Genomic DNA, 14,213 nt, shown 5'->3' on the forward strand with positions numbered 1-14,213 from the left:
GCATTAATTAATCAGCATATTTTAGGTCACCCCCTTGAACCATTAGGATTGAGTCCCAACAGGTGAAGATCCGATCATTAAATCAAAATCTATTCAGAGTGGTCCTTTTTACTTTGTGCACTATACATAAGGTATAAAAGATCAAAAGTCATTTGACAATTAGTGTTAAAATCACAAAGCAAAAGCACCAAAAAAAAAAAAAAATAGATCACGATTTTTTTGATTTTTATTAAGCCCACCCAAAATCTTTTTTCAATAAACAACCTAGAGGCTGAGACTATCTCATCTCTATTTCCAATATATGAATTTTAACCAAATAGAATATAATTATGAGAGTGATATGAAGTTTTGTTTTGCACTGACAAACACTTTTGATTCCAAGTGTTTCAACTGAACTATATACAGCGCCTACTTTAGATATCATACAGAAGGTAAGTAAATACAATATGAAATTTAATGACCAATATTATAATATGGGATTTATATATAGTATTATTACTTGATTTATTTTTCTGGTTTCTAATGTACAGTACACATAAGATTTAGACATTTCTTCTTTTATAAAATTAAAACAACGGTTTGCATATCTCCATATAATATTTCTATTTTGTGTGTATTAGTACACCTGAATTTCTATCTTAAATCTCAATCTCTATCTTTGAAATGCAAAAATTAATAAATAAAGTAAAATAAAATAATTTTTCAATATCATTTTTTTGTACAATTCTAAAAGAAAATTAAAAAAAAAAAAAAAAAAAAAAAAAAACACTATTTCAAGAGAACTTTAATGTTTCCTCAGCTGGAACTGCTATTAAATCCTTCCCTACTCATACCCCACGAAGGCTTCTTCCCTGTGCTGACTGATGGAAAAATTCTTAGTTTCCAATGTCAAAATAGAGCAAAGCATGGGAAGAAGAGGAGATGGAACAAGGTTTCTAATGAAGGACTTATTCAAGCTCACTTTTGAAGGTTGGAATCAGCTCAAGAAAACCGAAGCCAGATATAAATATGATTACTTGGAACCTGGGATATATGTCAGATGAAGGTTTAAAAAGAAATTAGTATCAAATTTCTTCATCTATTCTTTTTGCATTGTAAATATTTTAATTTTTAAAGTTCAAATAAATATCAATGTGCAAATAAGTTTATATAATTATTTCTATGTCATTGTTCTAAGAACAATTTATGGAGTTATTCTAAAAACATTCTCAACAATTGTTATTCTAAAAACAATTTATGGAGTTATTAATGTACCCTTCCTATAAATGGAGAACCCTTGTAAGCAGACAATTTTCAATTTTTTTTTTGGGCAATTTTGTCCCAAGAGTGTCCACTTAACCAAGGTTTCCTTATATATCATAAATTAACTATACCTTGAAAAATTGAACAATTGCCAGAAGACAAGTTAACTCCTGGACCAAACATAGGTACAAATATGCCTTCATAGAAGACATTTTAAATGAAATTTGTGTTATATAGAAAGGAATCCACAAAAAACTCTTAAGCTTAGCTCGAGGGCAACTCTAATTCACAATTTGTCTATCACTGAAAATATTTTAAACCAGTAATGTGAACAGCTTTGAACCAGTCATTACCGGGACTAGAATTTGCCAATGGTTTTCCTCTCATTGTCATTTTCTTATTTTTTGTCATTTTACGATATTTAATATTTTTGAGTTTACTAAAAAATTACTGCACGCCAAAAACTTTTTACGATATAAAGTAAAAGAGGTTATTTTTAATAAAAAAAGAATTTAGAGGAATATAATTTTATATAAATTAATTTATATAAAATTAAGATTGAGACAAGGTACTGACTACTTAGTTTTTTTAGCTGGATTACTAAGGAATGATTTGCTTTTGTTTTGAGAAGTAATAATTTTTACCATTCAACAGAGATTATTTTCTGCAAGTGTCTGAAATTAAGAAATAATAAATTTCTTTAAATGTTTCATACAATTTTTATAAATTAAAAGCAACTTTATCAAAGAAAAAGTGTTAATATTAAAAAAATTCCAAATATTGCCTGGTATACAGTTTTTTTTTATATAAGATAAAATCAAAAATTAAAATGAAATTATTTTTTACTAATAATGGAAAATGTAGAATAAAATAATTTTTGAAAAAAAGGATACTTAGGTATTTTTATTTTACAAAAAGTAAACATTTTCAAAGCGTGTACTAAAAAAAAAATTTATAAAATAAAATTTGTAACAATTAGATAAAATAGGTATTATTTTCATTTTAAACCAACAGACTAGTTTTGGCTCATAAAATTAATTAATAACTAAATTAATTAGTTTTGAAACTCACTAATTTCCATTTCACACATTTATTAAGTTTATCTTAATCTCATATTATCCAAGATGGTAAAAATTAATACTGTGGTAGATTTACAGCTTAATTTATTTTCAATTAGTATGTCTTCTGTTTTAAATCACTAGAGAAATGGAAAAAAATTAAAAATTTTCTCCCCTGCACAAAACTCCTCAGTGATCCAGTAGCTGAAAACAAGAATTTCATTTTTTTCCCATCAAATATTTAAAGATGAATTTTAAATTTTTATATCCTTGTCAGCCTACTGTTTCTGAATTTCTTATTTGCCTCTGTGGATAATTTTATCCTTAATAAACAAAGTCAACATATTTTAATAGAGCACACCTTGAAGTTACAGTTTCCAGTACAAGGACAGAAATATGGTATGTCTGCTTTTCAAGAGAATAGTTAGTCAATTAGTAGATTAATTTTCTTGTTATGACAGGAATTCTGCAGAGTGATTATCTTGAAATATCTAATTTTATTTATCAAAAAACCATTTGAAATGTTAGAATTATTATATCAAATAATTATGTTCTTACTCTCCCTTTAAAGTCATTAATTTTGAATGAAATAAGCAATAGTAAAATACATTTTGACATACAAATTAAATTACATATAATTTGGAAACTCATATTAACTTAACTCTTAAAGAAAACACAAAGGTTTTAAAGAATTTAAAATTAAAAGAAAGCATCTTCAATTAATAAAATTAAGAAATTTTGCACAGATTAAAATAAAATATATGAGTAGTACGCACTTGACTTTTACTGCCAGTCGAACATGATGAATATCTCCTTCAATTTTTAAAACGTCTTTAAACTGTAAAAGAAAAAATTATTTTAATTATTTAAAGGTTTCACAAATTTTGGGGGAATATTTCTTCCTTAATACTATTTCTTTTGCTAATTACATGAAAAAAACTTTTGAACGCAAAGAAGACTACAGATTAAATCTTAAATAATTAACAAATGAATTAATTAAATAAAAAGTTTACTTTAATTTGAATATGATTTTAAACCAATCAGTTGGAAACAAAAGTTTCTAAAGAGTTCTATTTGTTATTATCAAAAAATGTACCTTACATTCTGGCACTGAAAAAATTTGCTATTTTTAACTCTGTCTTCTGCGTGAAAATTCAATCATTAGATCAAAAGTTATTATTGCATTAGCCTTGTGCATTCATTAGAAACCAGATAAAATACATTAAAAAAAATTGCTTATTTAAAAGAAATGCCAGATTCAGCTGCAATCCTGACAAAGTCAAAATCTACGATGTTAAAAATTTGGAGAACTTTACAGATTTGGTTATTAATCTCTGGAACTTAGTGAACTGGTAAATTTTAATGAAATTCGTTTTGGATAAGTTGATATAATACAGTCAAACCCCGCTATAGTGAACTCCCGGATATAGTGAATGAAGTATTCGGCTCCGCGCCCTGCTATACCCGTATAATGTTATTTTTTGTGGATATAGTGAACCAAAAAAGTGATTAAGTTGGATAAAATGAACTTTTTCTGTCTTCGACTGATTTTTTTCTTCATTTTTTGTAATAATTTTAAAATTTCTACTTCAAAATAAATACATATACCGATTTTTAAAGCCATCTGTTGAGGGGAAGGTAGCGGTAAGCATTTTTTTCTTGTTTGCTTCTTTTATCTTACTTTCCCATCCCTAAACAAATCAAGTAGATGTTTCCTACCCAGGCAGATGATGCACCTGTAAGGTGTCAGTGGGATCAATATGCATTTTCTGTCAGAGGGAAAGAGTAATTATTCATTATTGGTCAAAGGGTTGGACACTAATATGTGTTGATAAGGCCCTCATTTCAACTCCATTTTGCTCTCAGTTCAGTTAAAAAAAAGCCTGTAAACAAGTGTCTCAAATTTAACTATGGCGAACAGTAAACGTAAAATGTTCTTCATTGATTATAAAATGGGCATAATTAGGAAAATTGAAAATGGATGTAATCAAGCTGATATTTGCAGGGAATATAAACTATCCAAATCTACACTTTGTAACATATGGAAAAATAGGCAATTAACAATTTCTGCTCATGAAAAAGAATTAAATGGCAGAAAAAAGTTGAAAAAAGCAGATCCCAAGGATGCTGAAAAAGCATTACTAAAGTGGTTCAGCATTCAAAGAAGCCGCAATCTTCCAGTATCTGGACAAATGTCGAGGAATTTGCTGAGCGATTTTATTAAACTGCTTTTATGTGCTCGAATGGCCAATTCGAAGATCTGAGAGGCCAATTCATCTGGCGTATATCTTCAATTTCGAGAAAATTGTGAGAGCAAACAGCTCTAAGTGAGTGTCTATTGTTGATCAAAGCAATCATAGAGTTTTAGATTTTACTCATATGCTGCACACTAGGTAATTTGCCTCTCTAAAGAACATAGAAAGATTTATAATTACTTAGTATAATGCCTGCCAAGATTATCAAACTTCCTCTGCTATAGCAGTTGATTTTTTTTAGTTGGTAGGTAGATAGTGAGTGCCTGGTTTGAATAATTCATAATTATATAAGAAAAGAACCAGGAATTTGATGCCTTAAAGTTCAATGTTAACCTTTACAGAATATAATCGGGTGGCGATTTCATTTTAATGGAACTTGGGCAGCCATCAAGCTTACCTAGTTTAAACTTTAAAAAGAAGGGATATTTGTTGAATCAATTTTCCAGCCAGATATCAACTTAATAGTGTATTAAAATCTGGTCTGTTATAATGGAGATAGGCTACCAAATATGAAAATTCTCTTATTTTTGAACACTAATGCATTTATCTTAAAATTTAAAGAAATGATTAAAGCAATTAACCTTTTAAAATTGACTAAAATGTAAACAAATATCATTTATCTAGCTTGAAAAATTTAGTTAAAAAGAAATTATTCAATGCCTCAAATCATAGTAATCATATTTTCAAGCAAACCTGTGATCCTTTTTGCAACTTTAGTGTTCTTTCCTTTGCTTTAAAAACTAATGAAATGGTACAAAAAAATTACAAAAAAAAAATTATAATGTGAGCACAACATGAATTTAAAATGAATGTTTCAAAGAAATCATGCAAAGAGAAAAACTTACCCCACAAGTAATTTCAGATTTCAAACTAAGAATATCTAAGGTTTCTAAATTAAATTTAATCTTCCTAATTGTTTAAGATAACAAATAATTCCAATTGAAAGAATAAACTCTAAATGGTGGTAAATTTATGGAAAGATATATTAAAGAGACAAGAATTTTTTTAATTAAAAGAAAAAATTTTTCTTAACAACAAAAGTAATAAAAAAATTGTAAGCATTTAAAAACATATTTAATAACAAATATTTTTTTTAATTGTGTTTTACCAAAAGATTATAGAGATGTTTATGTTAAAAGATAATGGTAAGAACATATTGCTTTTATAATTAGATGAGGTTTATTTCTTAGTATGATTAGTTTTCAAATAAAATAGTTGTTTCGCAAAATAGCTGTAATGTTAATCAGGATTTTTTTTTATTCTTATTTATTATTAACTCAAATAAGAATTTAAAAATTCAGAAAGAAAAAAGGTCAAGTATTTATTCTGCAACTTTGCAATAAATCTTTAGAATAATAGAAAAAGTGGGTTGGTAGATATATGAGCATTGATGAAACATATTATGTTGAAAAAATTTCACAGTACTTAGGTTCCTCCTTATGAAACTGTTGAAAGTATTAAAAATTTGGTTACTTTTAATTTTTCAAGAATTTATGGATTTTTATTTTTAGTGTAATACAAAACAAGAATTTTCTTTTACATTTAATAAATGACAAGACTTTTGTACTAATAATAATGTGCTCTAAGATTCATTTTTCTCAAAATTTCATTTTGATATTTTCCTCCTTTAATTTGTTCCTTGCATTTGTTTTCTTCTCTTACATACGATGATAAAGGTCACTATTCATTGCAATAATAGATTTGTTACAAAATGCTTTGTATTCGTTTAATTGCATCAAAATGAAAGGATATTATATTAGAAGCAATTTCCTTTTAGCACTGACAAAAAACAATATTTTAACAATATTTATATTATCAGAATTGTGTTTATTACTTTAAATTTAAATTATTTGGCTGAAATTTGAGACAAGTACCTAAATTTTTATTCGCATTATGTTTAAAATAATATAACAGTAAAATAATGATAATAGCAAAAAAATTATTTAATTGACTTAATGTTTAAATTTTAACTGAAAAACATCTACATTATGGTAAACGAAAAAAAATAACATCACTGTAGAAAAGAATCTTGTATAAAGTTTCATCTGAAAGGTCCTGTATAGTCTTTGTAAAAACAAGATTTGTAAATGCTTAATATAGCTTTTTCTATTGCTTATTCATCAATATCTTAAATTTAACTTTAGCATCCCTTCAATTTTTGTATTTTCTTCTTTTAAAATGCCCCATTAAAATGTTTACATATTACACCTTTTATTGTAAACCTTTTTACAATGCTTGTAATGCACAATCTCAAATGAGCAAAATACAAGCAATGGTATAGGTTTGCTTTAAACAAAAATAAATGTTGTGATTACTTTCTGAAAATAATAACTGCAAGGTATCTCAGGGTTCCCACTCTATAATGAGATTGAAATTCAAGGACATTCCAGGACTTTTCAAGGACCTCAACAAAATTTTCAAGGACCTTAATCTAAGACCAATTTTAAAAATTATTCTCTTCTATTTTACTAGAAGCAACAATGCTTGTTGTGGCAATAATTAATTTCAAATATAATACCTAAATGCTTTGCCTATATAGAGAGAAGAGAGTATATGTATTATGGACTAAAATTTATATTTTTTTAAAAACAACCCTACTGGTTTTACATATTAATTCACAAAATAATTTTCAGCACAATGTATAACTAATGGTAATGAGGTGTTAATGCTGAAATCCTTTAATCCTGTGTATTTCCATGTGAAGGCTGCATGAAAGGCAGAGCTAAATCTTAGGTATTCCATATTCCATAACCCCCTCCTCTCCTCTATTAAACATCGTTTCTGAAATTATTCATCCATAATTTACACAACCTTCTCTAAATGTTATGCAGCAACAATTCTTTCTGAAGATAAAAATTAGAAGGAACATATCCCATTTTCACCATGTTTAAAAGCATTATTCGTTATGTGTAATCCATAACTGCCAATGAATATGACCTGGTGGGAATATTTCGCTTTTAATTCACACTGAAGCTTCTAATAGAATTTCCAATTGACATAGGGTCCATCCATGGATAATTGAAGTATTTTAGAGAGCTTTTAACCATCATCCATGCAATTGTAAAAAGAGGACAAAATATTTTCTGCAGTTCCATGACCCATAAATTGGGAGGTAAGATACTTAGTGCAAACTTTATTATCAATTCCTTACCATAATGTCCATCTGCTTAGATTGTAGAGACTGATTTAACGTCTCATCAAAGAGTACAGTGCAGCAATCAACATTCTTCAGCTCATTTATAAGAATCCCTTTGAAGTATAGTGCCAATCCAAAGGAGCCCAAATAGGCTCACTTTGTGGCACTACAAAAAATTGTCTCGCTTTACAGCTATCAGCAAACATTTTGGAGAACAATTTACTAATCCCTTCACAGGAGTTACATGAATAATTACTAATTGAAGTGATGCACTTCAGACTCCAGAGAATTTCAGCATCAAGCACATTCCTTTTGACCAGATAAGAAGACAATGTTACCTCGGCCACTAAAGTTTCTGCTTCACTTGGGGCACACGATGTTGAAGGAGTATTTACACCAGATGAATTAGATGTTGATGATGTCTTTGGAAAAAGAGAACTCAGGGCATGAGACTGCTTTTTTGTTTTACCTTTCTTTCATGTGTGATATCAGAGAAGATTCTTACATTTTTGCGATATCGATCTCCTTCATGCATAATCGGCACTTGGCTCTGAATTTCTTTTTGGGCATTGATAAAATCCATTCTTTATAAGCTTGATTATCCATCCATTAGGGATTAAAATAGCACTTCCCAGGCATAACTAGTCTAAACTACATAACACAAATACGAAGCCGTGCCTTTGCGAATACGCTTTACAATAAAGTTTTGAAATGACGCAAACGTAAGGACAAGTGCGGATGGTAAAACGGCAAATTTATTGAAAACTAGAAGGTACATATTGCTACGAAATTCGAGAGTATTCCAGTTTTGATAAGAAAAAAGAAGATCTAAGCATATGCGACAGAAGATGAAGTGGAGTCTCTCCCCAAATGCATTGATTGTCTGCTGTGCTCCTCGCGCTTGGCAGACACCAAGACGCTAGGCCCGGTTAGAAACGGTGGCGTTAAAAACCATGTGAGAGAGCTCGGGAACAAAACAGAAAGAACGAGAAAGATCCGCGGGTGTTTTATAAAAAGGGCCGTCGTCAGTATTGGACAAATTCAAGGACCTATCAAGTTTTTCAAGGACCTAAGACGTTTTTCAAGCACTTTCAAGGACCTAAATTTAGCAAAAAAAATTTCAAGGACTTTCAAGGACTCTCAAGGATTTTAGATTTTCAAATTCATGACTTTTCATGACTAATTCCAAGAACTTTTCATGACTTAAGGAAGTTACTATTTTCTCCTGACAAAAACAGAACAATAAATTTAAAAAGAATTATAATAACATTAATTTAAATGATAGGTATAACTAAAACAGTTATACTCTGCATCTTCATATTTGTAGATTTTAAATTTAAAAAACATAAAAAAAATAGTTGAAACAATAAAATAGCTGAAAAAAATGCAAAAGCAAATAATTTTTTTTTCCTACAGAATTATAATCTAAAGATACTTTTCCTGTTCATCGGAAAGGAAAAAAATACTCCTGATTTTTCCATTCTAATTTTGGATTTAAAAAAAATTCGCCAATGACTGGCTTGATTCAACTAGAATTTTAAATTGACAAAATAAAAAAAATCAAATAATAATAAAAATTCTGAAATCACAGAAGTTTAAAAGATAATTCACTCTAGAAATGATGTTTTTTCTTTAATTTTTTGAAAGAACACCATAATTTTTAAAGAACATGATTAAAACATTTTATATTTTGATAAAACATGACTGTGAGTGGAAATTCTTTTACAAATTCAGATATTCAGAACACCATGAAATTTGGGGGAGAGGAACGGACTACACATCAACAGTTAGAGGCCACAGGTTGTGCAATCCTAAGTCAGAACATCATATTCTTAATAAGTTACTGTCAGCACCTTCATTCTTTAAAAGAAAGAAATGCCAACAAATTATAGACTTGATTTGAAAAAACAGATTCTAAAGCAAAAATGTATAAAGGTTTGAAGATATACTAATATCCTACTAAAAGTAGAATGCTTTCTTCTACTCTTAAAATATTTTGTGAACTGAGAATCAATAACACGGATTTGCAAATTTTACAACTAAGACCAACACCTTGGCATAAATTTAAATTTATAATAAAACAGAAACTTTTTTGTGATGCATATTTTTTTAATAAAATAAGGAATGTTTTATTATTATTAAAAGTTTTGAGTTAGAGGTTCTAAATTATGCCAGAGAACATTACCTAAACAAATCAAACCATAACCATAAACAGAAAATTTGAAAGAATATTTAGAAGAAACAACAAAAAAAAAAAACTTTGATTGATGAACTTTTGACTTTTCGGAACACATGACTTAAATATCTCTTAAAAAAATTAAAAGTTAAATCAAAAGAAAAACTTTCTGAAAATAAAACACTGAAATGAAATATAAATATTCACTTATTGTTCTGAACAAATAATTCTTTTATTAATATAGTGATAATCAAATATTGTTCTCATTAAGTTTTAAGAACTACAAAAATACCTTTGAAAAATAATTTTATCCATTAAGAAAAAAAGCTGAACAAATTCATAATAGCAACCATGCTATGTCGTATCTATTTACAAAATATATGACTGTAGAAGAAGCAAAATATTTGCAAACCAGTAAAACAGTATCCTTCTTTTTAATTTGTAATTTATGAACATGGGTGCAATGTAATACACTGCTGGACAATTGCTAAGGACGGATAACACTGTCATCCATAGCAACCATAAAATTAAAGGAAGCAAAATATGGACAATTAGAATAAGTGCGGGATATAGTAAGAAGAGGTATGCGTATGAAAATTTTTTTTCCACGTCTGTTCATCACGTGATAGCGCTGATAAAAGCTTTAAAGGTTTTGACGAGTGTGGAGAGTTGTTGTTCCAAGTCAAAGTTTTACAGGAAAGATTAAGTTGACGAACTTGAAATTTTCGGCATGTTTTCTCGATATCACTTAGATGATTTTAAGCGTGGCCGAATTATTGGAAAGATCGAAGAAGGGCGAAAAATAACAGATGTTGCCAGGGAGTTCGACATCGCTCACAGCGTTGTTTCGCGGCTGTGGAAATCATTTAAAACTACTGGAATGTGTAGTAGACCGCACGGAGGAGGTCGTGTTAGAAGTACGATGCCTGCAGAAGACAGATACATCGTCCTATCAGCAAAAAGGAACAAGCGCACCACAGCTCAGCAGGTGGCAAATCAATTTCTTGCTGCCACAGGAAAGCAGATCTCCCGAAAAACTGTTGCCAGACATTTGAGGGGGGGAGGACTATATGCCCCAGACCTATTGTGTGCTTCCCATTGACCAGACAGCACCGTACTGCCTGTTTGCAATGGTGTCGTGAGCATCACAATTGGACTGAACAGGACTGGTCATGCGTACTATTCTCAGATGAGAGTAGGTTCAGTCTGTCATCGGATTGTAGACGCCCACTGATCTGGCGCGAGAGTGGTACTGGTTATCGTCCAGAAAATATCCAGGAAAGGGACCGATATCCGACACGCAGTGTCATGGCGTGGGCAGGCATCATGATCAATGGCCGCACGCGCCTACACGTGGTTGCGAATGGGACTATGACGGGCCAACGATTCATTGATGAAATTCTACTTGCTCATGTTCGTCTTTTCCGTGGAGCTGTCGGTGATAAATTTGTTTTTATGGACGACAACGCAACATGTCATCGAACACTCGCTGTTCAGGATTGTCTAGACAGCGAGGGTATTCAACGTCTCGTATGGCCATCACGTTCTCCAGATCTAAACCCCATTGAAAATGTTTGGGATGCTTTGGGGAGGCAACTTGTTGGTCGAAACTATCCTCCGACAAACAAGAACACCCTCATCCGTGCACTGACAGAGAAATAGGATAAATTGCCTCAACACCTGTTGGATAATGTTGTGCAAAGTATGATACGACGTGTAGAATGTTGCATCACACTCCACGGTGGACATATCCCGTACTGACATCTTTCTTCAAGTTGCCTGCTGACATTTAGATGCATTGTTCCATTTTTCCGTACGCAGCATCAAGTGAACATTTTCTTACTTTCAGATGTTTCATAACTTTTGTACTTTCCAGAACAATGAATATTCCTTATTCCAATGTCTGAACAGTGTGGCAACTATATTTTATCCTACTAGGCCTCATGTCTCGCTTAATGTTATGCTACATTGCAATTTGTGATCCGTCCTTAGCAATTGTCCAGCAGTGTATATTTATTACATTGGTACTTTTAGATTTTAAAAATAAATCAATGCTTTAAGCCTTTGGTGTGCTTTTAAATGTTTTATTCTAATTTAGCTAGTATCAATATGTTTTTCAAACATTCAATGTCATTCTTTTAACAGAAATAGTCAAAAGAGTTTGTAATTACTTAGGACAAAAAAACTCTTTCATCTACTTTCCAATGCTCATGAACCACAAATAAGATTATATTTCAAAATCCTAAACAATAATTCAACACTAATGGTTAAGAAAAGATAGTGAATCAAATGCAACTAACAATTTAAATTGTGGTAAAACCATGTTACTCACAATTCTGTTTATAAATTATGATATAAATTAATAGTTTTTTTAAAAAAATAAATAAAAGAAACAAAGTGTTTTTACCCCACTCTTTATTTTAAAAAAAATCAGAGCTTTTGCTTGGTATATTTTCATGTTTATCTTATAAGAATTGGTAAAAAAAAAATTTTAATTTAGTACTAAGGAAATGATACCAACTTCATTTTAAGTAAAAGAAATGGATATAAAATAACAGCAACAGAACTGAAACTCATAACTTAAACGACTGTATATAATACCTGTGGTAGGTACTAAAAGCTGAATATGTTAGTTAAACAAAATGGCAATACTGCTTTTTGTTAGCAAAGTTTTGTTTTGCAAACATTATCCTTAAGAAACTTGTTTTACTTTATTAATAAGTTTAAAGATGCAAACACTTCATTCTAATAAACATATCTATCATCATAAACTATTTATTTTATAGTTTCAAAACAACTATCTTCATTCAAAAACAATAAAAGACTTACAAAATATAAAGAATTACAAACAACCTTCCTAAAATACAGAAGTTTGAATTATGTTTGTAAATAACATTTTTGATAGGACAAAAAAATTTATAATTTTTTTTTTACATAATTCATTTAACAATTAGAGAGAAGTCAATTTAACTAGTTACTTTCATAGATAAATTGTTTTACAAAACCTTAAATTAAGTGATTTTAAAATTGATTGGAGGATTTAAAAATTATTACCCATTTAAAATAGAAATTCTGTTATTTGCAAATAACTCAAGAGCATCAATTTACATATTTTATTTTTGTGAAAAATTTAACGGCTTTTTGCCCTCCAGCGGAATAATTTAAGTGTAATACCGAAACCTTATATTTTAAATACATTGTATCAGATTAAACTTTTCCTAAAAACTCTCGATTGGTGTATTCTCCCTACAAGCCTGTTGATAAATTTTTTTTAATCATTCTGCGGTATATCTCATCCTCTTAACCTTGAACAAAAGGCATTAAATATTTATTTAAAAAAATTAAACACACAACCACAAAAACAGCAATATTACAAAATGATAATTTACTTTTAAAAGAAATAAAAGAAACCAAAAACAAGAAAGAAACAAAAACCTCAAGCACCAATCTAGGATTTTATTTGAAAGCCAGGCCTTAAGATAAATGCACATTTCTTTAAGGAACAATTTCAAATAAATTTAAAAACTTCACAATAATCCTATTAGAAATGTAAGAATTAAAAATTCAATCACATAATCAATGCAATTCCACAACAATTAATTTTTTTTTCTATGTTCAATTTCCAAACAGGAAAAAAGAAAATTGCAAGTAAAAATGGCACAAGGGAATAAATTTCAGAACAAAACAAGTTTACTGAAAAATACCACCATTTCACTTCATTGTATTGGTGGCTTTTTCGAGCTAAGACTGAAAAAAATAGAAAGTGAAATGAAAGAGTTTATTTTAATTGCTAGCACCTGATCAGGCCTTAGATTATTCTGACATCAACAGTTTCTTCAAGTAAAAGTGGGACTGGCTCAACTCTTCCTTAATTATTCAGCTATAACATGCTTATTAATGAATAAAGAAGAACCCAAAATATTTACAGCAATTGCAACAATTAGAAAAGGAAAAATCTTAGTTTCAAAATAATAAGTATCCATCTAATTCAAGACTGAAAATTTTGACTGAAAAAATTAACATAGCAATGAAACCACAAACTAAAAGGATCAATTCATGAATAAAAATATGATTCACAAATTTTCTCATTTAAATGAATAATGATAAAATATGGTCATTATGCAAGCAATGCAATTTTAATCAATATTACTTTTTTGAATATAGAGCATCTTCTTCAGATATTTTCACAAACTCATTCTTAGGAGTTTCATATCTTTTTCTTCTGTTGCATCAGCTAAAACAAAATAAACGAATGTTTCAATTTCAGCAAAACTAAGGCCTAATTAAACTTTGACTGTATTATTAAGCAACTTATTTAAAACAAAAGGTCCTTAAAATTAGATTAC

General features: G+C 29.4%; 1 protein-coding gene across 6 annotated transcripts in view; it reads right to left on the reverse strand.

The window, feature by feature from the left end:
- The window catches only part of LOC107449082 (uncharacterized), a 44,266-nt gene that overhangs the window by 19,971 nt on the left and 10,082 nt on the right, over positions 1-14,213 (reverse strand). For all 6 annotated transcript variants that reach the window (XR_015434816.1, XM_087166443.1, XM_087166447.1 and 3 more), the window contains 2 exons: positions 14,018-14,101; positions 3,077-3,138 (listed from right to left, as the gene is read on the reverse strand). The gene's annotated coding sequence lies outside the window, so the exon portion shown is untranslated. The remainder of the gene's footprint in view (positions 1-3,076; positions 3,139-14,017; positions 14,102-14,213) is intronic.

Source organism: Parasteatoda tepidariorum, chromosome 6 (genome assembly GCF_982258835.1).
Source record: "Parasteatoda tepidariorum strain Cologne lab strain chromosome 6, Ptep-v5.0, whole genome shotgun sequence".
In the NCBI taxonomy this organism is placed as follows: Eukaryota; Metazoa; Arthropoda; class Arachnida; order Araneae; family Theridiidae; genus Parasteatoda; species Parasteatoda tepidariorum.